Raw genomic sequence first — 24480 nt, 5'->3', positions numbered from 1 at the left:
TAAATTGACTAAAATAAATATTTTTCTAAACAAAATTAATACTAAGCAAGGACTGGACGATTTGCCGGCATACAATTTGTATCAAATATATAACAACTATATCGTCAAAAGTTTTTATTTTAAATTTGACTAAAATAAATAATTTTCTAGACAAAATTTAAATTTTTTAATTTATTTGAACTGAAATATATATAAGGCAATATTATTAAATGAACTATGTCGGTTTTTTAATAATTGTGTCAAATTATTATTAAAAGAAAAATTAAGTAAAGATATTTTAATTATAAATCATTTTTATACAAATAATTATAAATCATTTTTATACAAATAAAGTTCAATTCAAAAGTATGACTAAATTCAAAATTTGATTGGGAACGTGTTTTCCTACTTCTGTACGGTTGTACTCTGTAACTAGAAACTTGTTGCACAAAAAATTATATTAAGAAATTAATTAGCTACCTTAAATCAAGTGTCAAAGGTGGTCAATTGGTCAAAGGAGTAGTCCTTTTTGTTGGCAGTGATACGAGTTTGGAAGTAATTAGATTCCATGGGCTAAAGAAACAGCTATAGAATGTTAAAAAGTGAGTCCATTGGTTTGGACTTTGGAGGGTATATACCATACCAGGAAAGATAGTTGATGGTAATTGAATTAATTAAAAACTAATAAAGTTAGTCAGCAGGTTTTTTTTTATTAATTTTTACTATATAAACAAAAGTTTAAGTGGACTAGAGTCTTTATAGTCCGCCATGAATATTTGGTTCTACTTTTATACGAATCAAAATTAATTTAGAAGGTGTTGAATTGATTCTGATAAGTTTGATTACTTTCGAGGAAAATTAATTTTAATTCAATCAACAAAACGAATAAAAAATTTACACGAATAATTGATTTTAATTGATTTTTTTGACAAGATTTTGATTGAAGCTGGAATTTTTAGTTTTTTTACTGAAGAATTGATTTTTATACTCAAAGTTAAAATTTAAATTGACTTTCATATAAATGCATGCGATAAGACAAATTATTTTATCTTCAACTCATTTTTAAACATAACAGTTTTATAAAAGTATTTACTTAAAATCAATTTTTGTTACCGCTGAACTAAACATTCTATAAAGCTCGTAGAGTGAGTATTAATGATACTTTGAAAATTATTAATATCCTAAAGTTTAAATAGTTACACACTTACACTGACAATTAAATTACCGTTATACTATATGAATCTAACTTTTTACCAACTAAATCAATATTTTGACCACCTAAACCAATATCCTTTAGCGGTCTTTGATCAATTGGGACGTTGGAATTGAATTTGAAGGTATTCATGTGAAACCCGTTGATGCATGAATGTGCAAGTTGTGTCTCTCATGTGGCAGGCTATCGATGGCAAAGATTCCAAGAAGGAACTCTTACCATGATTGCAGCTGCTGTCCACTAATTTGTCTAGTGAATTAGACCAAATTTTAGATGTCGGTATTAGACTTCATGTGACTCTTGTCACCTCATTAAAGGTCCGTTTGGATTGGCTTTTGCAAAGCCAAAAGCAATTATGTACAGTTCCAAAAACAATTCTACAATATTTCAACATGTTTGGTTTGCCTTTTCAGAATTATTTTTATCCTCCAAAAGTAATTCTCCATGAAGCTACAAATCCTAGCTTCTAGCTTTTCTAGAATCAATTCTCCAATAAATTTTATATTTTATTATTACAACCTATTATTTTCCTTTATGGCCCTTTATCAATTCTCATTTAGCTATGTCTATTTTAGTAATTATACATTCAAAAGCAATTTTGATCAAAATCATCCAAACAACATTCTGTTTGTTTAATCAATTCTACATAATTGTATCCAAACATAAATCAATTCTCTCAGAATCAATTCTGTCAGAATCAATTCTATCAGAATCAATTCTGTCAGAATCAATTATATTCAAAGCTGAACCAAACACACACTAAAAGGTACAACCAAAAGTTTGCTTGGGTAATACTACTCATTTTAACGTCGGAATGTGTAACAACAAACGAGTATGCAAATTTTAAAATAGTTTCTAATTATATACTCAATTAATCAAAATAGTTAATCATGTTAAAATATTATGTTAATTCGATCATATCAATCCTTCAATATATTTAATGTCATATCAATCATTACAAATACTTATTTATTATCATGTCGATACATATAAAAGAGTTGCTCTCAAAGTCTCAATATTGAAGAAATATGTTAACGTCATTGATCATTTTGACTAATGTATGCACAATTAGATATTATTTTAAAATTTCGATACATTGATAGACTACTGTATCTATTCATTACATATTCAGATATCAAAACAATTACTATCCCATCTTTTTATACCACTACCTACCTAACAATACAAGAAATACTTTATAGTCTATAATCACATTTAAAATTATTTAGACACATATTTATAAAACATATATTACTTATTAAGTTTGAAAATATATATGATGTAATTATTTTCACTTTCAAACCTTTTTCAATCATGTATGTATATTTAAATGAACTTTATTTAGTTTTGTGATCATGTAAGTGTAACCCAGCTACAAAAACCCATATTTGGTTTATCACAATATAAGAAAAAAAAACATTTTATTTTAAAAATTATAAAAATAATTAAATATTTTAAAAAATTACATGATTTTATTTTTAATTTTCTCTTTCACATGTGGGCCTAGATATTATGCCCAAACCCACCTTGGACTAATACAAGATGTTCTCACAAAACTCTATGAATACTGCTCTTTACCAACACATTTTGTTCATTCTCAACCAAACTTTCAAAAATACCCTGCGTGAGTTAACTCACGCTGGTGTTAATTTTGCGTGACTTAACTCACATTGCGTGAGTTAACTTACGCTAATGTCTCACATTGCGTGAGTTAACTTACGCTAATGTTAATCTCTGCGAGAGTTAACTCACGCATGTGTTATACCCCGCGTGAGTTAACCCGCGCTAGTTTTAAACAATGGAAAAGGTATGAAATTGTTTTGCGCAGAGAAGAAGACAAAGAAGAGCACTTTTTGACATTAACACCACCACTCCAATTTTCAAACCAAATTCAAACTCACTAATTAAATTACTCAATTAATCATATTCCACATTCAAAATTGAAAACCAATAAATCGAAAGTAAGAAGAAAAAAAGTGGAGTGGGCGAAACCATCGTTGATTGGCAAGAAAGAAAAAGTGGAGTGCAGGCTATGGTGATGCAAAACCATCCAATGTGTAAAACCAACGTGGGTTAACTCACGCATGGATATTTTGGTTATTTCAGTTGGAGCGAGCATTTTTTGTTGGGAGAAGAGCATAATTCAAACTCTATTGATAAAAACACGTGGATTAGGAAAATTAGTTTCTACATTTGTAAATTTTATTTTCACAGTTATGATTCATTTATCAAAAGAGAGAAATGATTGATAGTTTAATTTTCTTCATTAATTTTAGGTTTTTTTTTTTTGTGAAAAGTTCCTTATTATTTTTTGTCTAAGGCATTTTAATTAGGATTGTTAGACCTTTAGATCTACTATACGACTAATTATCGAGTTTACGATGAGACATTTGATTTTTTTTACTAATGATGAGCTACCTCCCTAAGACACTTTAAATCACAATAATTACAAATTAATATAGTACTTGTTGATCAAGTTAACGCATAAAATTATTTTGCACGACATATTGTGTTAACAAAATGATGGTGATATGTCTGATAATGAACAGATAAAGGAAACGGTGGTGTGCAGTGTTCCGGAATGGAGGCGGTGCAGTCTTCACGACAGAGCGAAAGGTGCTTACAGGCATGTTAGCACTCCAATGTTCAAGTCAGTGTAGGAAATGATGTTGAATGTGTAAAAATGCGTGGAAAATGAATCGTATCTTAAAGATGACATTGAATGACCTTTATATAGAAGAAGGAGACGCTAACGGCTTCCGTGAAATGTGACGCCTCATCAGGGAATAGTTGAAGGCCACATGTACAGTGCTACAAGAGCGGGGGCGTGTTTCAGTGTGGTGGTGTGTACCGAAACTAACGTGCTCACTCAGGACGTTGTACCTTATTTCATTGGATTGATCCACGTGGCTTCACGGAATTGGGCGTACTAGCCGATCCAGAACATATGACATTCCTTTTTTAGTATTAATTTATTTCTTATCATGGCTTAGAATTTATCAAACATAGTATTATTTTTCTTGTGATTTTGTTTTGATTTTGCTTTGTCTATTCATGAATGTGTTAATGAAAGATTAATGCATTGGAAAAGAACACTACAAGTTGACAAGGTCGCTTATTTTTATAACCCACTTGGGTTGGTCAAGTGGCTTTAAACTGAGACCTTAAATTATACTCTTCTCAAAAGTATTAAGTTTGATTATCGATAATGTTAATTTCGGTGGACTAATTTATCTTCTTTGGAGGAAAAAATCACTTATTTTTATATAAAATTAAAGTCACTTCTTTCATCAATATTTAACGTTCAAACGAAGATAAACCCATAAATTTTTCATTACATTGAGATATAATAATGATAAATTAATTTGAACCATTGATGTATTCACAATTAATTTTAGTTACCCTGTTAATAGAGTTTGAATCATGTGGATCTTAACCAAAGAAATAAAAAATTAGCTTTACTCATCAACTCGTGATTTGAATTCAAACATATATTTTAATTCCTTTAAATGGAATTGTTAGTTTATAAAATAAAGGAAAATACAGTACATTATAAAATTTGTATGTCTTATGTGGTTTTCAGATTAATGACCAGTGAAGTTTTTTTCTTCATGAAAAATGTTTAGTGAACTTGTGATCACTTATATATTTAATATTTATTTAATTTATTGATATATGCACCATTAATAATATTATAATATCGAAACCCAATATAAAACTCATAGATATAATTTAAAATCCTAAACTATAACACTTTAAATTGATCAAATAATGATCAAAATTTTATTCAAAAATATAACATAAAGCATGTGGTTCGTACATTCTTTCATTTATTCAAAAACATAACATAATGCATGTGGTTCATACATTCTTTTAGAATCAGTGAAGATTAGCCATGTGGTTGATACATTCTTCCGAAGTAGGAAATACACTATCACAAAAAAGACACACAAAATCTTTTGGCGGTTTTGGTGGTTCGCAGATCTTCATAGCACATGAAATCGAAGATGAGCATAATTGACCACATTTATTGCAGCGTGTGTCAATTTCACATTCCATCATTTGATGGGCATTCAAAGCACCAACACTTTTGAAGGTCCTGCCACATTCAAAGCAAAGATGAATTGTCATGGATAATTCTTAGGCAAACAATAATAAGAAGAAAAGACCGGACGATTTGCCGGCATATAATTTGTATCAAATATATAGCAAATATATCGTCAAAAGTTTAAATATTAAATAGGACAAAAATAAATCATTTTCAAGGCTCTTTCAAAAAAAATCATTTTCTAGACAAAACTTTAATTTTCAATTTATTTGAATTTAAAATATTATAAATGAAATATGTCCTTTTTGAATAATTGTGTCAAATTATTATTAAAGTAAAAATTATATAAAGATATTTTAATTATAAATCATTTTTATACAAAAAAAGTTCAATTCAAAAGTCTTAGTATTGAAAGTAAATTCAAAATTTGTTTGTGAACGTGCTTTCCAACTTGGGTAAGGTTGTACTTTGTAAGTTGTACTAACTAGAAACACCAAGGTGTGCAAAAAAAATTATATTAAGAAATTAATTAGCTACCATAAATCAAGTGTCAAAGGTGGTCAATTGGTCAACATATTGTCCTTTTTGTTCCATTAAGAAATTTTATTAAGAAATTATATTAAGGAAGTAATTAGATTGCATGGCCTAAAGAAACCAATTCCTAAAGCAGCATAAACAGCTAGGAGTGTATGTGGGTGAGTTTGGGTTGGATTTGACCAAACCCAAAATCTGAACCATATAGGGTATTACGGTTTGGGTGAAGAAAATTAACCACCCGTTATATTATTAGGTGGGTTTGGATAAACTCATTAATTTTTGGGTCAGGTTGGATTGGGTAATGGGTTACCCAACTTATCTTTCTATTTTTTTAATATTAAATGACTAAATGACAAGTACTTATAAATTTTCTTAAGTATTACTCTACTTTTTAATTTTCTTATAAAAAATTGGTTAACTTAATTTTACAATAATTTTATGCATCATAGAATAATAAACTCCATAATAAAATACTTGCAACAGACTAATGTTGTATGAGATAAAATTGCATTAATATTAAAATAACCAAAAAGTGCAACATCATGATTTGTAACACTAGCATGTTTTCATTTTTATTATATAGAGTATAATGTGTATGTTTTGGAAATATAATTTGGTTTATGACCATATCCTTTGGTATTTTTCTTGTATTGACCCACATTAAAAAAAATATTGACATTATTGAGTAAGTGGGTTTTTTTGGGTCAAAGTTTGGTTTTACACAAAACCTATTTATTTTTAGAGTATTACTTTTCCCACCCTGCTGCCTTCTCGCGTGCCCTTTTTTTTGACCAAAATACCCTTTATCCGGATTATATAATCCGGACGGTTTGCTGATTATATATTCCGAAATGATCAGAAAAGCACGCTGCAACATGTCATGTGTGAGACTTGTACATGTTCAGGGTGCTAGACTTTGCGGAAAAAATAGTCCGGACAGAATAATGGTTTTCTGGAATATGAAATCCGGACACCCTGTATTTGAAGTGAGTGAGAAAAATAGTCATTTTTTTCCGGAATATGTAATTCGGACTGCTAGGTTATATATACTTCTCCATAACCTAGTTGAAGCAGACCACCTTTATCACAAACACTCCCTCCACCTCTAGAAAACACTCCATTTTGGGCGAAAACATGGTTTGGAGCAGCAATCTAGCCATCAAGGGGGGTTAACATCATCATTTTCGTCTGAATGCAAAGGTAATGTGTATATAACCTTCCCCCATTCGTTTTTTAGGCGATTTCCTGTACTGTACCGTTCCGGAATATTAAATCTGGACTGCATTCATGCGTTCCGGATTTCGAATTTCGGACTGCACCAGTACAGAAACTGTGTTCATTTTTTGACTATGCCTGGCATTGTTTTCAGATATGGTTGTTCCGGTTGATGTCCCAAATGATGATCCACCTGAGATTGAACCTCCTATTGTGTTGCCGCTTCTTTTACTTGAAGATGTGCATGATTCCGGGAATGCCAAATCCGAGAATCCCCCACCACCACCACCACCGAAACTTGAAATTTCTTTAGGCGATGCGAAAGTAGAGGATGCTCCTCCTCCTATTCCTGTTGTTTGTATTGATCAGCGAGAACATTTTGCCAGTAAATAAAAGTTTGCAACAAGGAATGATTTGTTGGAGTGGGTTCGAGAGAAAGCTAGGAAGCTCGATTTTTCCACTGTTGTTGATAAATTCGGTAACGGTGGCAATGGAAGAAGCGCATTTGTTACTTTGATATGTGAAAGGGGAGGTACATACACCGAGTACAAGAGAAAGAGTCGGCGCGAGATAGCTGGTTCGGTTAAATGCAAGTGTCCGTTTCAGCTTAGAGGTTACTTGTTGACTGGTGGTGATTGGAGCCTCAAAGTTGGTGATGGTAGACACAACCATGACATGACAGATGTGTTGAAAAGGTTTTCCCTAAAGCTACTACTCTTTTGTGGTCATATCATATTGGACAAAATGTGAGAGCAAAGTGTAAATTGGATTGTAAAGTGAAGGATCTCAAAGGCAAGAATGGGGAAGCGATCAAGCCTGCTTCTGTTTCTATATTCTGTACTGGTGAACTCCAGATTATATAATCCGGACATAATTGATGGGGTCCGGATTATATAATCCGGAATGGTAGCACTTACGCCCCATGCAAGTGCATTTAAGGCTCATGCAAAGGGTGTATCGGGAAGTTCCGGAGTTTATATTCCGGATTAACTTATGTATTTCGGAATTTAAAATCTGGATGCCATAGTAGTGGTAACAGACTGCATGTTTCTGACTGTTTTCCATCAACAACCAAAATGACAGTTTTTTACACATTGTAGACTCGGTTCAAGGACGCCGATTACAACATGAAGGTGCATTTGAAAGAACAATTCCGACAATTTGTTTTACCGGAGACCACCTCTATGCGTCCACCTCCAAATAAGGTCACCACAAAAGGAGCTCCAAAGAAAGATAAGCAAAACATTCGATCGACAAGGCGGTCCCCTTCCCTATGAGAGATTGTTGACTCCCAGGAGCAAGGGACACAGGGTTCACAGACAAAGTCAACAGGGACGAGTAGAAAGAGTGCACAGAAAAGCAACATGTCTCCTACTCCTCCTAAGCCAATTCCAAATAATCTGAAGAAGCCAACACCCGTTGAAGTTCACATACCACACAAAGACCAAATCTCAATTTGGATGCATGGCTTTATTGAAAAGGTTACAGATGTACCCGATGATGGCCATTGTGGGTTTCGAGCAGTTGTGGTCCTACCTAACTTGACTGTTGATGATCACACAATAGTCTGGTACAACCTTTACAAAGATCTTCTCGGTGTAGAAAATGCCCACTGTCGGAGGATGATTAATGATGATAGGCGGTATAAAGAGGTCTCAAACTCTATATCCTACGAGTGGTATTGGGAATGCACCACCAGATAAATGGATGACCATGCCGGATATGGGTTTCCTCATCGCACAGAAATTCACCCAAACGGTTGTTGTGTTGTCCATTGGGAAATCAGAAACCTTTTTCCCTCTATGTGGTCCACCGCCGCCGCCAAGCATCGATCCGTTGATATGTCTGGCATATGTGAATGACAACCATTTTATGGCATTGAAATTGAAGGATGGTTGTCCGATTCCTCCCACTTCCGTTCTATGGAGAAGATACCATCGAGAGGATGCAGACACCTGACCTGATAGATATGCCAACCGAATGGTAGATTATAATGACCTAAGTCGGGCGGCGGGTGTAGCGGTGATAGAAGATGATGAAGAATTGTACATTATTGAAAATCTCACTAGTGCAAAATTGACATAAGAATTATTTATATTATACCTATTTTATTAAAAAAAAGGTGTCGAATATAATTGAGGTGGCAATTTTGTAAATATATTGAAGATTTTAGTTTTAATGGTCACCTTCAAAACCTAATTTTAAGAATAAACGGGTGTTAAATATGAAAAAAAAGAAGGCGGCAAACTTGTAAATATTATTTTATACCTTATTTTAAGAAAAAAGGTCTTAAATAAATAAAATGGCTAACTTGTAAATATCTTTCCATACCTTATTTTAGAAAAAGGGTATGATATTTTTTATTTGTTGTGAAAGAAATCAAATTAACAAATTAAAATTGACACACAAAAGAATCGAACTAGAGACCTTAAAAGCAATATACTCTAATCTTTCAAGTCAATACCATCAACTCTCCCACTCTCACTATTTTTGTGCAACTAAAACTCTTTCACTCTCAACTCTATAACAAATAATAACAAATAATTTTTTTTTTTAAGGAATAACAAATATTATGCTGTCAAAAAAAAATTATGATAATTATGTATAATCGAAAATCAAATCTAAGTACTCTCATGTCCATTAAAAAAAGAGAAAAGGAAAACTCACCGTCAAATCTCACCTAGAAACATCATCAGTCGATGCAATCTCACCTTGCTCATGTTGTTTGTGTTCTATTATGATCTTAGTTCGTTGATAGTTATTAAAATGAAAACATTTGAGATCTAATACTTCGTTAGATAACTAATATGCAAGGGTTGTAAAGTTCATATTTAGAGGAAGTCATTTATGTAAACAGATTTTACATAATATAGGTGATTATTTTTCCAACTTAGTGATAAGATGGTTTATTTTAATAGTTAGAGTGTTATACTGTTATTTAACAAGACAAATAGAGAATGATTTTGTACACTTTTTCATATGTTAGCTTTAAAGAAACTTGGATTAAGTTGACTTTCTAAAACATTTCTTTTCTTTTCAATTCTGAATTTCAAACATTTCAAGAAGCGTGTCTGTTTGTTTGAGATGTGGTTATATAGAAGCTCTAAATTGAAGTGTACAATGAAACTTATGTTGGTTGGTCTAAATCACATTTGAATCACAAAGCCTTACTAGTTTCTTTATTTGATAATTTAAGTTAATTGTGCCTTAAATTTACACAGATATGAAAACAAATCTAGTTATTGCATATGTTACCAAACAATAATTGAATACTAGTTGATTGCTTGGTAGAATTTGTGAATTGGTAGTTCAATTGTATTTGAATAAATCTCTTGTGGCATGTGATGAAATCCACAACTAAGTCTAATTTATTGCTTCCGACTACATTTTATTTTTGTTTGTTTTTAACTGGCATGCAACCATAATACCTCATTCCCTTTGATATTATTAATTTCTAATCTAATTGGATTAATTAAATTGGTTTATTGCATTGACACTTCTATTCCAAAGCGGCTTCGTTTCCGCCTCAACCTTTTCTGCTACCCAAGATTATTTGAAGTATTTTGTATCTTATATAGTTGAGTTTGGATTTTTTTGCATAACTAATAGTGTACAGGAGATATTTAGTGTGTGAGAGTGGATTTTAAATGATTTTAGGAGATATTAAGATAATGGCTGACATGGTTATTATTATAAACTTGCGGTGTGTATGGTTTAGATTGATAAGTATTAGGTAGGAGATGGAGTTGGGATTGTTTGATTAGTGGGTGAGCGGTTTGTCGAGGTTTATTCTCAGTTGTTCTCTTCTGAGTTTCTATTGCTGTTCCGCCCAGGTTTCTGCAGTTGGCATTTTGTCTGCATTTTGTTGAGTTATAGAATGTAAAATTTAATTAATAAAGTTTTATGCTTTAGTCAAAAAAGTTTAATGATATATGTTGAACTAATGATGTTTCCATTATAATGAGGTTTATTCATATTCATGAATCTGTGAAATAGTATGGGTATTGATAAAGTAAATTAGAATAACTTGTGTAGACATGTTGGTACATGGCTCTTAGAATCACATGATTTGGTTTATATTATGGTTTATGTAATTGTGAATGCTTTTAAGTGGTTCCTTGAATATGGTGCAGGTGAAAACCATGGCTCGTAGATTTCGTATTCATAAAGACTATTATAGATTTCATTTTGATAGAGACGAAAAGAAGAGGTAAGCTAGAGACTCATCCTCCTAGATGAAAACCATGGCTTCTTCTTCAGAATTTACTTTCCTGATTTGGTAGTTAAATCATGCATGTTTAGTTTAATTTGAACTGGCATTGGATTTAGCTTTAAAGCTTAAATTGATTTCATTTTCTTGTTTGATTTTTAAGGTCTTGATTGCAGTAGGTAGTCCTTCGAAGGAAAAGGCACATGTTTGTCGTTTGATTTAAGTTCCATGTTTAATTGCTTCTGATCGCGAGTATGAATTTGATACAATTCCAAATTATAAACAAAAATTTTATGATATGTGGAGATAATAAATTTTCTCTCTTCCTATTCTCTTAACCCTCGTCTCTCTTCAATGCCAATTCGCCATCCCCTCTCCCGCAACCGTGTATGGTATGGGGTTGAATAAATGAAGTTTTAGATATAAAATTGTTCTTGCTATTATTGTTAGTTTGCTCTGGATTCAACACTTATTTTTTTGCTTCATATCGCTATTTAGTTCATATTTGTTTTCAGGAGCATACTTTATGATCTGAAACTTAGGTACTTAACTGCTTACATGTTTATCTCAAAGGTAGGTAAAGCCAATGAAACCATGAATCAAACTTTGTTTATTTCATTTTCTTTATGCGTAAATATTGTTTTTCCCGACAGATGAAGCATCTGATACATCCGGGCCTTACCTAAACAAGTGGAAATGTATATGTTCTTTTTTACAAGGGAGTCATAGAAACTCTTGCTAATTTTATTAGGTGATTTCCATTCAGGTATGGTGTTAGTTTCGTTATGAGAACATGTTTAAGAGCATCATGTTGATACTTTTTTCTTTTCTCCATTTTTATAACATCTATTTATATTTTACAAGTCTGCATCTTCATTTACAAGTTTTCCATGTGCTGGTGTGATTCCCTTGCTCTCTGTTACAGTTCCCTCATTTACAAGTTTGTACATTTTGTGGAAGTATTGGTTGTATTGTTTAGTGTATTTTGCTGGCCTTGAAGAAAAAGGACTGTTACAAAGATAGAAGCAGAGAAATTTTTGAAAAAGTATCACACTTTTCTCATGGGTCAGTTTCATAAGTTTGAGGTAAGTAAAATATCCTGGAGCTTTATTTGCTTCAGGATCATTCCTTATTTTGCTGTTATGTGCTGTGTTTTGTTTGATCTTGTGTTTTCAGTTTGATTACATTGGAAATGATTAAGTACAAAATACACAAGCTTCAAGTATGAATTGGGTCATTGGTGGTCGAGGCCTTTGGCATTAGGAGCTAGAAAGGTGAAATTAGGAGGCTGCAAAATGGAGAGGAGGTTTCGATTGTGGGATGTGAAGCATGGGGTTGTCTCATGGGTAAGAGCAAGAAGTGTTGACTTATATAGTGTTACTAGTTATGTATGGGAGGAACTTGTGGATAGTGGATTTAGTGTCAGATGACTTGTTATGCTATAGGTTATAAGTTAATGAAGTAAATTTTGATTTATGTTTGTGTTGATTGGTTGTAGTTTATTGTAATATTGTCTTCAATGGGATTTTTCAAACAAAATTGTCTTGAATGGTTGTATTTGATAGTAATTTTTTTTTTTGAATTGTTTGTACCATTAGTTTGAAATTTTATATTTTATTTGGGCTATTGAGATGTTAATTGTGTATTTAATATTCAACATATTAATTTGGGTTAAATATGTTTTTGGTCCCTATAAATATACCAACTTTTCTTTTTAGTCCCTCTAAAATTTTCCTTCAACTTTCAGTCCCTATAAAATTTTCAATCTTTACTTTTAATCCCTATTTTTAAGTAAATTTTTGTATTTTTTAATGAAAGTGTGCAAAAATTTATGGAATATTGTAAAAATCACTCTAAAAAAAATTAGAATTTTTTAACAAAACATGAATTAAATATGAATTTTTTACCTCCAAAAATATAAAAATTCATATTTAATTCATGTTTTGGTAAAAATTCTAAATTTTTTTGGGAAAGATCCTTATAATATTATACATTTTTCTGCAAAATTTTATTAAAAAATATGAATTCTACATATGATTTTACTTTAAACGAGGGACCTTCTGCAAAATTTTATTAAAAAATATGAATTCTACATATGATTTTACTTTAAACGAGGGACCAAAAGTAAATATTGAAAAAATGTCAATTATTACTGCCATAATGTAATTTTTTTTTTTATATAAAAAGTCATTTTTCACACCTGTTTTCGACTCAAAAAAAGGTGTTATATGCTTATTTTCGCACTTGTTTTTGTATAAAAAAGGTGTGATAAATACTCATACCACACCTGTTTTTTTACAAAACAGTTATGGTAGGTTTTTATACCTGTTAGAAAACAGGTGTCATATGTCAAACTTAAAACACCTACTGATATAACCCCGGTTCAAAAATAGGTTTTAAATCTCTAAAAATCAGGTCTTGTATCCCTGATTTGCACCAGTGTCTTGATCTCGATGAGAGGGTTGGTGTTGGTCCTGGTCCTGGCGTGAAGGTTGAAGTGGATGAGAGTTAGATATATATCATTAGTTTAGTTGAAATGTGTAATGATATATATTCAACTCTTTTTTGGTATAATGATATATATATATATATATATATATATAATATTATATCAAAAAATGATTATATATATATATATATATATATATATATAATGATTTATTGAAAAACAATGATAAAAACCACAATGACATGTAAATCTGTTTCAGTTCTTTGTACTGGTGCAATCCAGATTATATAATCCGAACATGTCTAGACTATATAATCCGGATTGTCCTGTGGGTAATTTTGGAAAAAAAAATAGGGCGCGCGAGGAAAGGCACAGGGTGGGAAAAGTAATACTCTTATTTTTATGGGTTTTTCATTTTAAGAAACCAAACTCACCCAATTACCTGACCCAAACCATTTTTTTAGATTTTTTCTTTATGGGTTTGACCGAATTTTGTGGGTTGACCCAACTCATGTACACCCTTAGAAACAACTATAGAATGCAAAAAAGTGACTCCATTGGTTTGGACTTTGGAGGGTATATACCATTCCGTGTTTTCTCCCAATCAAATTTTTTCATTCCCTCCTCAAACTACCTAAAATAATTTCAATGTGGGTTAACTCACATTTGGTATACTCAACGTGAGTTAACTCACGTTGGCTTCTGGTACAGAAGCAGAACAACATTGAATGCAAACAACCAAACCATAATACACTCTGATAATTGATCCAAATTACATAATTTCAACAACATAATTCACTCATAATACTCATCATAACATAATCACACATAATCAATCCAAATTACACAAATTCGTAGTTAAATACACAATCCACGAAAGTTTGAATTTCATTAAATTGCAACATTATGGGAACAAATTTGAACATATTACATTTCAATGGAGCGGACGCAAAGATGTCAAATGTTATTTTAAACCATCAACCTAAACATGTAATATATGTCACCATCATCATGGATAAGTTGTGGAAAATACATGGTCTTCCAACTATTTTCATCTTTATCCGCCGTCATATTGACGCATGACACTTGTACAAATACAAAAGACGTTCTTTGATTTTCACCAAGATAGACAAATTATATGTTAAGTTGTGCCTTAAACTCATCCAAATTGTCGGTGGAGGTTAGAAAAGCCTTAATCGTCTTCTTGAAGGCAAAGTATCGGACATGAGCTTCAACTTCAACTTCTGCATCTTGAGACATGTTTCATTTCACAAAAGTTTATGGAATAACAAGTATAACAATAAAACCAAATGAAAGATAAAATAAATTGTTGAATAATAGAGACAAAAAAATGCGAGCAATAATTGACATTACATAACTAGCCGCCAAAAAATATTTCACTTCGTATATGTAGATAAAAAAAATATAATGTTAGTTACATATTAACAAAAAATATCGGCGTTACATAACCGGCCGCCAAAAAATGTTGGCATAATATCGACAAAAAAAAAGACGAACACCAACAAAAAAATATCATAGCCTATCTAACCTACTAGTGAGAGGGAATCATCTTCGGTTACTTCAAATTCTTGTTTTGACTAGAGTCTTTATAGTAAGCCATGGAATGTTTGGTTCTACTTCTATACGAATCAAAGTTATTTTAGAAGGTATTGAATTGATTCTAATATATATGGTTACTTTTGAGCGGGTAGTATGATATCAGTCCCCACCTCGTTCGTTAAATATGGTACCCGTGTCCGTCCCCATACCCGTGCGGGTATCTCCATACGAGTAATACACGGGTATTTAGATACCCACGGATATTCGCGATTACCCATGGATTCTTGAAGGATAAAGTGAAGCAAGGGTTAGGATTCTTGAAGATTAGAGGTAAGGGGGATGGTTTCTTTTCATCAATTAAGTCATAATCTCTTATTTTCAATTATGAGTTTAAGTGCTTTTGTGTTAATTTTGACTTTTGTGAATTTTGAATGATAAAATTTGTGATCTTAATTCAAGTGAATCATGAATTGGTGAGTGATTGTTGTTGAAACATGTTTGAATTCACTTCATAAATGTTTGTTTATGTTTGTATGTTGATGGAGTTTGAATTTGTGTGGTTGTTTATGAGGTCTGAATGAAAAATGAGAAAATTGTGGGTTTTGTTGGAAAATGAACTGGGTGGTGAATTTGAGGTAAATTTGTGTTATGAAGTTTGTTGTTGTTTTGAATGCCTTGATGTTTATAAATTAATCTACAAGTTTTGGGGTTAAGGGGATCAAAATGGGGATTTTTTTGGTGAAAATTGAGTGACTTCTCGAGAGGAACCAAAAATTTGGGTTCCACTGTGCTGTCAAACTCGCTGTAGCGAGTGACTACTTGCTATAACAAGTTGCTCAGTACAACAACTCATGATTTTGGCATTATGGGTATGTAATATCCCGCCTGTCAGTATCGGTATATTACCCGTCGATCGTGTCAGAGGAATTAAATTCATGGAAGATAAGTGTGATGGCAATATTTTATGACATGTCAGCATAATACGGATAAAGTATCAGTGTCATTTAAAACACGTTTAAGGCAAGGGCAATTTGGTAATTACGCGTCCATAGGATATTTATTTGGATATGGACCAAAAATATCTCATTCTCTATTCTCTTTCTCTCTCTAAAGTGTTGGAAAGCAATTTCTCTCTTCCTTCTCTCTACCTCTCACGCCACTCTCCCTCTTCTCCCTCTCCATCAAGCTTTCCAAATCTTTCTCTGTCCATGGCAAGCTTCTAGGTTATGTTCCTCCATGATTATTTTAAGCTAAGGGAAGCTTGTACTTTGCTTGATTTCTTTCCTTTCTCCTCTCAAGAAGTTAGGGTTTTGGTTATGTTGGAAGAGGAAGTTTGATCTTGTGCAATATGTGGTCCTTCCATGAACAAAGAAGATGACTTGAAGTTGAATTCATGAGCTAAGGCTATGGTTGTTGGTTCAACAAAGAACTTAGGGTTTGAGGATGGAGTGGTAAGTTGAAAGAGAAAACTTAAGGATTGATAAGACAACAAGATTGAGATGGTTTGAGCCAAGGAAAAGCAAGTGATCAAGAGCTAGAGTTTTGAGGTGTGAATGGAATTGATGCTTGGAAGCTATAGAATCTTGTGCAGCTTTGTTTAGGTGAGTTCCATAGATAGTTTCCCTACCCATGGGATTATGTTATGAATCGGGTAGCAAGTTATTCCTTAAGCAAGGGAAAAACTAGAGCCTCAACATAGTTGTTGAGAACTAGCAAGTTAGCAAGAATCCCTAGAATGTTAAGACGCGAAGTATGTTATCTTCGCACATGATTAATAATGTACAAGCATGAACAAGTATGAAGTTACCGCTAATCTGATCGATCAAGGTTCCGAGGTAAACATGTAAGCATGATTAGGTTTAACCTAAATTAACGACAAGACCATGATTATTATTAATGTAGGTGGCATGTCTCTTGCTATCCACGCCAGGGGGATACAAGGGGTTCTCGTAACGAGAACGATTCAAGCCGTAAGGGACCCGCATGTCACCGAGTAAACAAGACGTAGGTGTTCATGTCTCTTGTTATCCACATCAGGGGGATACGGGAGGTTCTCGACTCAAGGGGAATGGTTCAAGCCGTAAGGGACCCGCACGACACCGAGGGAGTCCGATGTACGTACATCGGTCATGTATGGGATTGTTCTCGGGGTTACTCCACCCGGGGCTCTCCATAAAATGAATCAAGATAATGATTAGTTGTTCAACGCTAACTTAATGAATGAACTTATGTACGACCTTGCATGTTATGTTTATGATTATGTTCATGATTATGTGAGAATGATTCCATGCACGATTATGTTCAAGAACAAGAGCACTAGATGCTATAAGACAAGTATAAGTCATGGAATAGAGCAAGTAAAGAATGTTACACCGATGACGATATTAGGTTTCCCTAATCGTCCGGTTTAGAATCGTGTCATGATGATGTTATGTTTAGGCCTCGATACGTAGAGCGTATTCTTGGCAATGCGGTCCTAGATTCCCCCTCGGCCGCCATGACACGTATAAGAAGTGAAGCCTATAACAAGAAAGATGAACCTATGAAGGGTCTAGCATGCACTACCGTCTAGGAAAGCATGACCACACACGTATAATCAACCGTCAGGTTGTAATGTAGACACGTGGTGACCGTAGGTTTTCCCTGAGGTTACCTATAGCCTATGATTTAGGGGAACTCACTGAGACATTATGTCTCATCCCATCCCTTATTTGTTTCAGATATCAGGTTGGATGGCAAGCTAGCAGCCGGATGGATGTTTCAGCAAGAGCTCGTTCGTACCCTCAGCATGGAGAATATGGATATCAAGGATGCATTTATCTTATTTTAGACAAGTTGTGTTGTATTGATAATGTACGAACGCGTCTTTGTTGTATATACGTTCATTCAAAGTTTTTATGTTGTAAATTTTAATGCATCCAATACTAAAGATAGCGTTCATGCTAAGCTTCCTAGGTACGTTTAGTATGGGTGTTACAGGGTACTCCATGATCGATCTGGACCGACCAAACTGATTCTTTTGATGTACTTAATTGTATTTAAGCTTTCTAAACATTTGAAAACATCAAATGAATCATATCAAACTTTGTAAAAAAAGCTCAAGAACACATAATTTTTCGAAACACGTTTTCTCAAAGGAAAATGGTAGGGTTAGGGTTGTTTACTGTGACCATGATTTTTAAAAATGTTTTGAAGGGTGTGTGTGAACTTTAACTTGGTTTTGCTTTGAAAATGAAATTCTTTTGAAAAATGATAAAATGAGACGAACTTTGCGGAATTTTGGAATTAATCGGAATTGGCATATGATGCTTAGATGTATATGCTACTGTGATCTTATGTTAGTATTGTATATGCTTGGTTGAGGTGTTTGATCCTGTTTTCCTTGTTTTGTCGAATTTCATTGAAAATGTAGAAAGTTGTGAAAATAGACGAACTTTGTTAAAATGAGATTTCTTGACCGGATAACTTACAATTGGTTTCATGTTCATGAAAAGGTGATAGAACAAGAATGAATCATTGTTGTTCGGGTGTTTAAAGTGATGAATATCATGATGTGGTTAGATGTTCGTCTTTATGTGGAATGTGACTTTGAAATATTATTGTTTCTTTGAGGTGATAGTGGTTGATAATGATTCTTTGGTGATTTTAATTTGATGATTTGGTGATGACTCTTGTTGAATATGACTTGTGAATTATGAGATGAAGATGTTTCTTTGTGTTCATGAATATTTGATAAATATTTGGTGATAAATATGATATGTTTTGGTGTTGATTATGATGATGATTTTAAATGTTGGTGATTTACTTATGGTGTTGGATTCAATTACATGCAAAAATGATGGTGATCAGATGGTGCTTGCATGTATGAAAATTGTTGGTCTTTATGTCAGTGTTTATGTTGGTAAGGTGTTGTTTGAACATATGCATTATTGAGTCATATGTCCATGCATTCATAAGTAGGATATTTATATCCAAGGACCATGCTTAGGATACTATGTATCCAACGACGGTGATTCGGATATTTATATCTAACGAAGGTGATTAGAATACTTTGTATTCAACGACGGTGTTTATGATACAGTTGTATCTTGAGGTGATGACCTTGATGGTGTTTGGTACCACATGCTTATAAAGTCGTCTTTAGGTGCATTGCATAACTTGATAGGTGTCATACTTACTTATGTGCATTGGTGAATTATGTGAATTAATTGAATATGTGGTTGGTGAACCTTGGTGATTTATGTGAATCAGTGAACTTGGTGAATTGTGTACTTGATGATGTTTTGTTATTTTTGGTGATACTTGTACACTTGGTGATTTTAACAGTTGATGTTTATTTTGGTGAAAAATAATGAAGTGTGAATTATATGTGATCTTATGATCTCTTTGGTGACGATGATTTTCTTGCTTATACTTTTGAAATGATGAATTTCATTTGTTGAGTTAATTAGGCTAAATTAGGAATGAGTAATTCTTATATTGATAGATGATATAAATAATGAATTTTGGTGATAATTTAAAGTATGAATATATTGGATGTATTATGATAGAGGTAGGATGATATGATTGGCGTTGAATCAACGATAATATTCATGTGGATTTAGTATTCTATGAATGTTGAGTATGTATATGCGCTATGCATGATATCCTTGAATTCTTATGTGTGATTATACTTTAATTATGAATTGTGAACTAACCCCTAGTGATCGTTTGGTTGATCGCCTACCTTATTCGTATGGATGGATAGACGGCGTGCATGAATAGTTTGCTTTAGTTTGGTGAGTTGCTGGAGGATAGCCTTGGAGCTACCTCGTTTTGCTTTTGAGGTCTTAGAGTCGAGCTCTGATTTAGGGGTGTCTGTCTGTTTATTTACTTTTATGACTTGTGGTGATTTTTATTCACTCAGTATGTTGAGTTGAGATAGGGTTTAGGGTTTAGGGTTTAGGTGTGATGAAGTATGATTATGTGACATGGCTAATTGGAGACGTTTTATTTAGTTGTTGATGTGATGATATTATCATTCCGCTGCGATGTTTGAGAAAATCATTTATGCAAGTTGAACATATAGAAGACGTATCATCTAAATCCTTTGCATGATTTGAATTATCTATGTAATTTATCGCTTAAGGGGTTTATGGTGTTATAGGAGGGGCTAACGACTTTCGTGAAATGTGGCGCCTCATTAGGGAAACGTTAGAGATCACGTGTACGGTGCTGCAAGCGCGGGGGCGTGTTTCAATATGGTGGTGCGTACCTGAACTAATGTGCTCACTCATGACATTGTGGCTTCACGAAATTGGACGTACTAGCCGGTGAAATGTAGCACCTCGTTAGGGAAACGTTAGAGATCACGTGTACGATGCTGCAAGCGTGGGGGCGTGTTTCAGTATGGTGGTGCGTACCTGAACTAATGTGCTCACTCATGACATTGTGGCTTCACGGAATTGGACGTACTAGCCGGTCCATAACATATGACATTCCTTTTTTAGTATTAATTTATTACTTTTCATGGCTTAGAATTTATAAAACTTAGTATTATTATTTTTTATTTTGTTTTGATTTTGCTTGTCTATTCATGAATGTATTACTGAAAGATTAATACATTGGAAAAGAATACTACATGTTGAAAAAGTCGCTTATTTTTATAACCCACTTGGATTGATCAGGTGACATTAAATTGAGACCTTGAATTGTACTCCTCTCAAAAGTCTTAAGTTTGATTTTCGATAATGTTAATTTAGGTGGATTAAATTATCTTCTTCGAAAAAAAAATCACTTATTTTTATATAAAATGAAAGTCACATCTTTCATCAATATTTAAAGTTAAAACGAAGATAAACCTATAAATTTTATATTACATTGAGATATAAAGACAAATTAATTTGAACCTTTGATGCATTCACAATTAATTTTAGTTAATCTATTAATAGAGTTTGAATCATGATGATTTTAACCAAAGAAATAAATAAAAATAAAAAACTAGTTTGACTCATTAACTCATGATTTGAATTCAAACTTATATTTTAATTCCTTTAACTGGAATTGTTAGTTTAAAAAAAAAGGAAAATACGCTGCACTATAAAATTTGTACGTCTTATGTGGTTTTCAAATTAATGACTAGTGAAGTTTGTTTTTCCCATGAAAAATGTTTAGAGAAGTTGTGATCACTTATATATTAAATATTTATTTAATTTATTGATACATGCACCATTAATAATATGATAATATCGAAAAAAATATAAACTCATAGATATAATTTAAAATACTGAACTATAACACTTTAAATTGATCAAATAATGATAAAATTTTGATTGAAAAATACAACATAAAGAATGTGGTTCGTACATTCTTTCATTTATTCAAAAACATAACATAATGCATGTGGTTCGTATATTCTTTTAAAAATCATTTAGCAATATATGCTCATAGAGTGATTGTTAACGGTACTTTGAAAATTATTAATAAGATCCTAAGTTCCAATTATTAATATATGAATCAACCGACTAAATCAATATTTTGACCAACTAAATCAATATATGGATGTGCAACGCGTTGTGTCTCTCATCATGTAGCAGCCTATCGATGGCAAAGATTCCAAGAAGGAACTTTTACCATGATTGCAGCTGCTGTCCACTAATTTGTCCGGTGAATTAGACCAAATTTAAGATGTCGGTATTAGAGTTCATGTGACTCATGTCACCTCACACAAAAGGTACAACCAAAAGTTTATTCACCAAACCCTTGTCTACAATGGAGACCCCATTTTTCAGTTCGTCTCACGTGTACACAATACTTATTTATAATTTGTTAATAGCAGTATTAATAAGCATTCAATCCCTTCAAACTGATATCATACACAAATTTCTTAAATGAGATTCACAAATCAACTATCAATAACTTTATATTATTATATAGGCTAAAGTGCACTTTTCCCCCTTTAACTTTCAAAAACTTGCAATTTTGGCCCCCTAACTACGAAAACTACAATTTTGGAAAAATGAAAAATTAATAAAAAAATAAAAAATTCTGGAAAATTGAAAAATTAATAAAAATGAAAAATACGGAAAAAATTTAAAAATTCTGGAAAAATAAAAAAAATACGGGAAAAATTTAAAAATTCTGGAAAAATTAATAAAAATAAAAAGTGATTAAAAAAATAAAATAATCTAATAAAATGAAAAATAATGAAAACTTCTGAAAAAAATAAAAAAATTCTGGAAAAATGAAAAATTAATAAAAAAATTAAAAAAAATATTAAAAAATTTCGAAATTTTCGAAAAAATTTAAAAGATTAATCATTTTTAAAAAAATGAAATTTTTGAAATTAATTTCGAAATTTTCATTAGTATATATGTCGACTTAGGTTTTTTCAGTGTATTTATTTCCAAAAAAAATTTCGGGAATTTTTGTGTATTTATAAACTGGAAATTTTTGTGTATTTATAAACCGAGAATAAGGGAAAAATTATGTGTATTTATAAACCGAGCTTAGGTTTTTTGTGTGTTTTTCGAAATTTGGAAATTTTCATTAGTATTTTTTCTGGGAATTTTTGTGTATTTATAAACCGGGAATTTTTGTGTATTTATAAACCGGGAATTTTACAATGAAAATTTTGAAATATGCATATTACAATGAAAATTTTGAAATTTTTTTAAATATTTTCCAGAATTTTTATTTTTCATTTTATTAGATTATTTTATTTTTAATCATTTTTTTATTAATTTTTCCAGAATTTTTAAATTTTTTCCTTATTTTTTCAATTTTTTTCATTTTTATTAATTTTTCAATTTTCCAGAATTTTTTTTCAATTTTTTATAAATTTTTCATTTTTCCTGAATTTTTTAATATTTTCAGAATTTGTTTTCAAATTTTTTATTAATCTTCATATTTTTTTTTATTTTTCATTTTTCCAGAATTTTTTAATATTTTTAATTAGATTTTTTATTTATTTAATTAAAAAATGATTAAGTGGCTTTTTTTATTTTTTTAATTTAATAATTACCCACGTGGCATGCCACATGGGCATTGACCAGTCAAAATTGACCAAAAGACCAAATTTGCAATGGGGCTAAAACTTAGGGGGCCAAAATTGTAGTTTTCATAGTTAGGGGGCCAAAATTGCAAGTTTTTGAAAGTTAAGGGGGAAAAGTGCACTTTAGCCTATTATATATCTATTTTTTTATATTAAAAAGATGTGGGTCCCACTTAAGATTGATTCTTAAGTGAGACCATGTTTCTTGTAAGATCCCAAAAAAAAAAAGGAATTAACTAACTTATTTTTGATCTTCCAATAATTTTAATTAATAGTGATTTTATTATTCTCTAAGTTAAAAACAATTTCAATTAATTCATTGTTTAAAAACTAACGTGAAACCCCTTATGGTACCTTGTCAAAATAGTATCGAAACTCTTTTTTAACTCATTAGCACATTTTGCTACTGAAAAAAAAAGTGTATTTGTTAAAATGTAAATCTAGTATAGAATGTTTTGAATAAAATACTCCATGATATCGAAGCACTTTTGAATATAGAAATGATAATTTTTGTTGGATAGGCTATTCGGGATGATAATTGACTTCACCATTTGGTCTTTTTTTTCCCTTCATAATTGACACATTTCTAAGGTAATAATTGTCAACATACAAAGAATAAGTAAGGAGATGTTAAAAAGACTTAAATTCTCATGCAACACAAAATTGAAATGTTGACAAACAAGTATTGAAAACTGTTTAGTTTACCCATATTTATCATATGTTTGGTTCTACTTTGTGTTTTCGTGAATCTTGCATCCTAATAGAGCAGTTTGACAATGACTTTGTGAAGCAACAAATTGTGAATCCTGCATCATAATTGATAATGTTCTGTTCTCTATTCACACAAATGACATAGTGACACACTAAATGGTTGTTTTCTAATGGCCAAGACTTTCGAAAGTTGTCTAATATGCACTAATTTGAGGTCAACTCTCACAAGGAAATTGACCTCACGGTCTTTGAGTTGGATCCAATAGCATAAAAAAACATTCAGGAAGAGCAAGTTGAATATAAGGTTTTTATTTCAATTTGTAGGAGTCTGTAATTTTTCATTTTTCACTCACTCCTTTATAGAGTTTGTTAAGAAGGAAACTCGTGTACCATAGTAGAGATGACTACATTGTTACTACCATTAAAAATTGTGATTACACTACGACTTTTATTACAGTTCTGACCATTAACGATATGGCGTAACTTTTCTCTTGGTAAAATTAATAACAAATGGGAGCACTGAAAT

General features: G+C 31.9%; 1 pseudogene; it reads left to right on the top strand.

Moving 5' to 3' along the window:
• The first annotated feature begins 6911 nt into the window (after nt 1–6911).
• Nucleotides 6912–9077, top strand: LOC146926454 (uncharacterized; annotated as a pseudogene).
• The last annotated feature ends 15403 nt before the right edge of the window (nt 9078–24480 follow it).

The sequence above is a fragment of the Medicago sativa genome, chromosome 4, assembly GCF_051527215.1.
Source record: "Medicago sativa cultivar Bolivia chromosome 4, Bolivia_mono, whole genome shotgun sequence".
NCBI classification, from domain to species: domain Eukaryota; kingdom Viridiplantae; phylum Streptophyta; class Magnoliopsida; order Fabales; family Fabaceae; genus Medicago; species Medicago sativa.
Note: the sequence above shows the minus strand (reverse complement) of the source record. Positions and strands in the feature narration are given on the sequence as shown.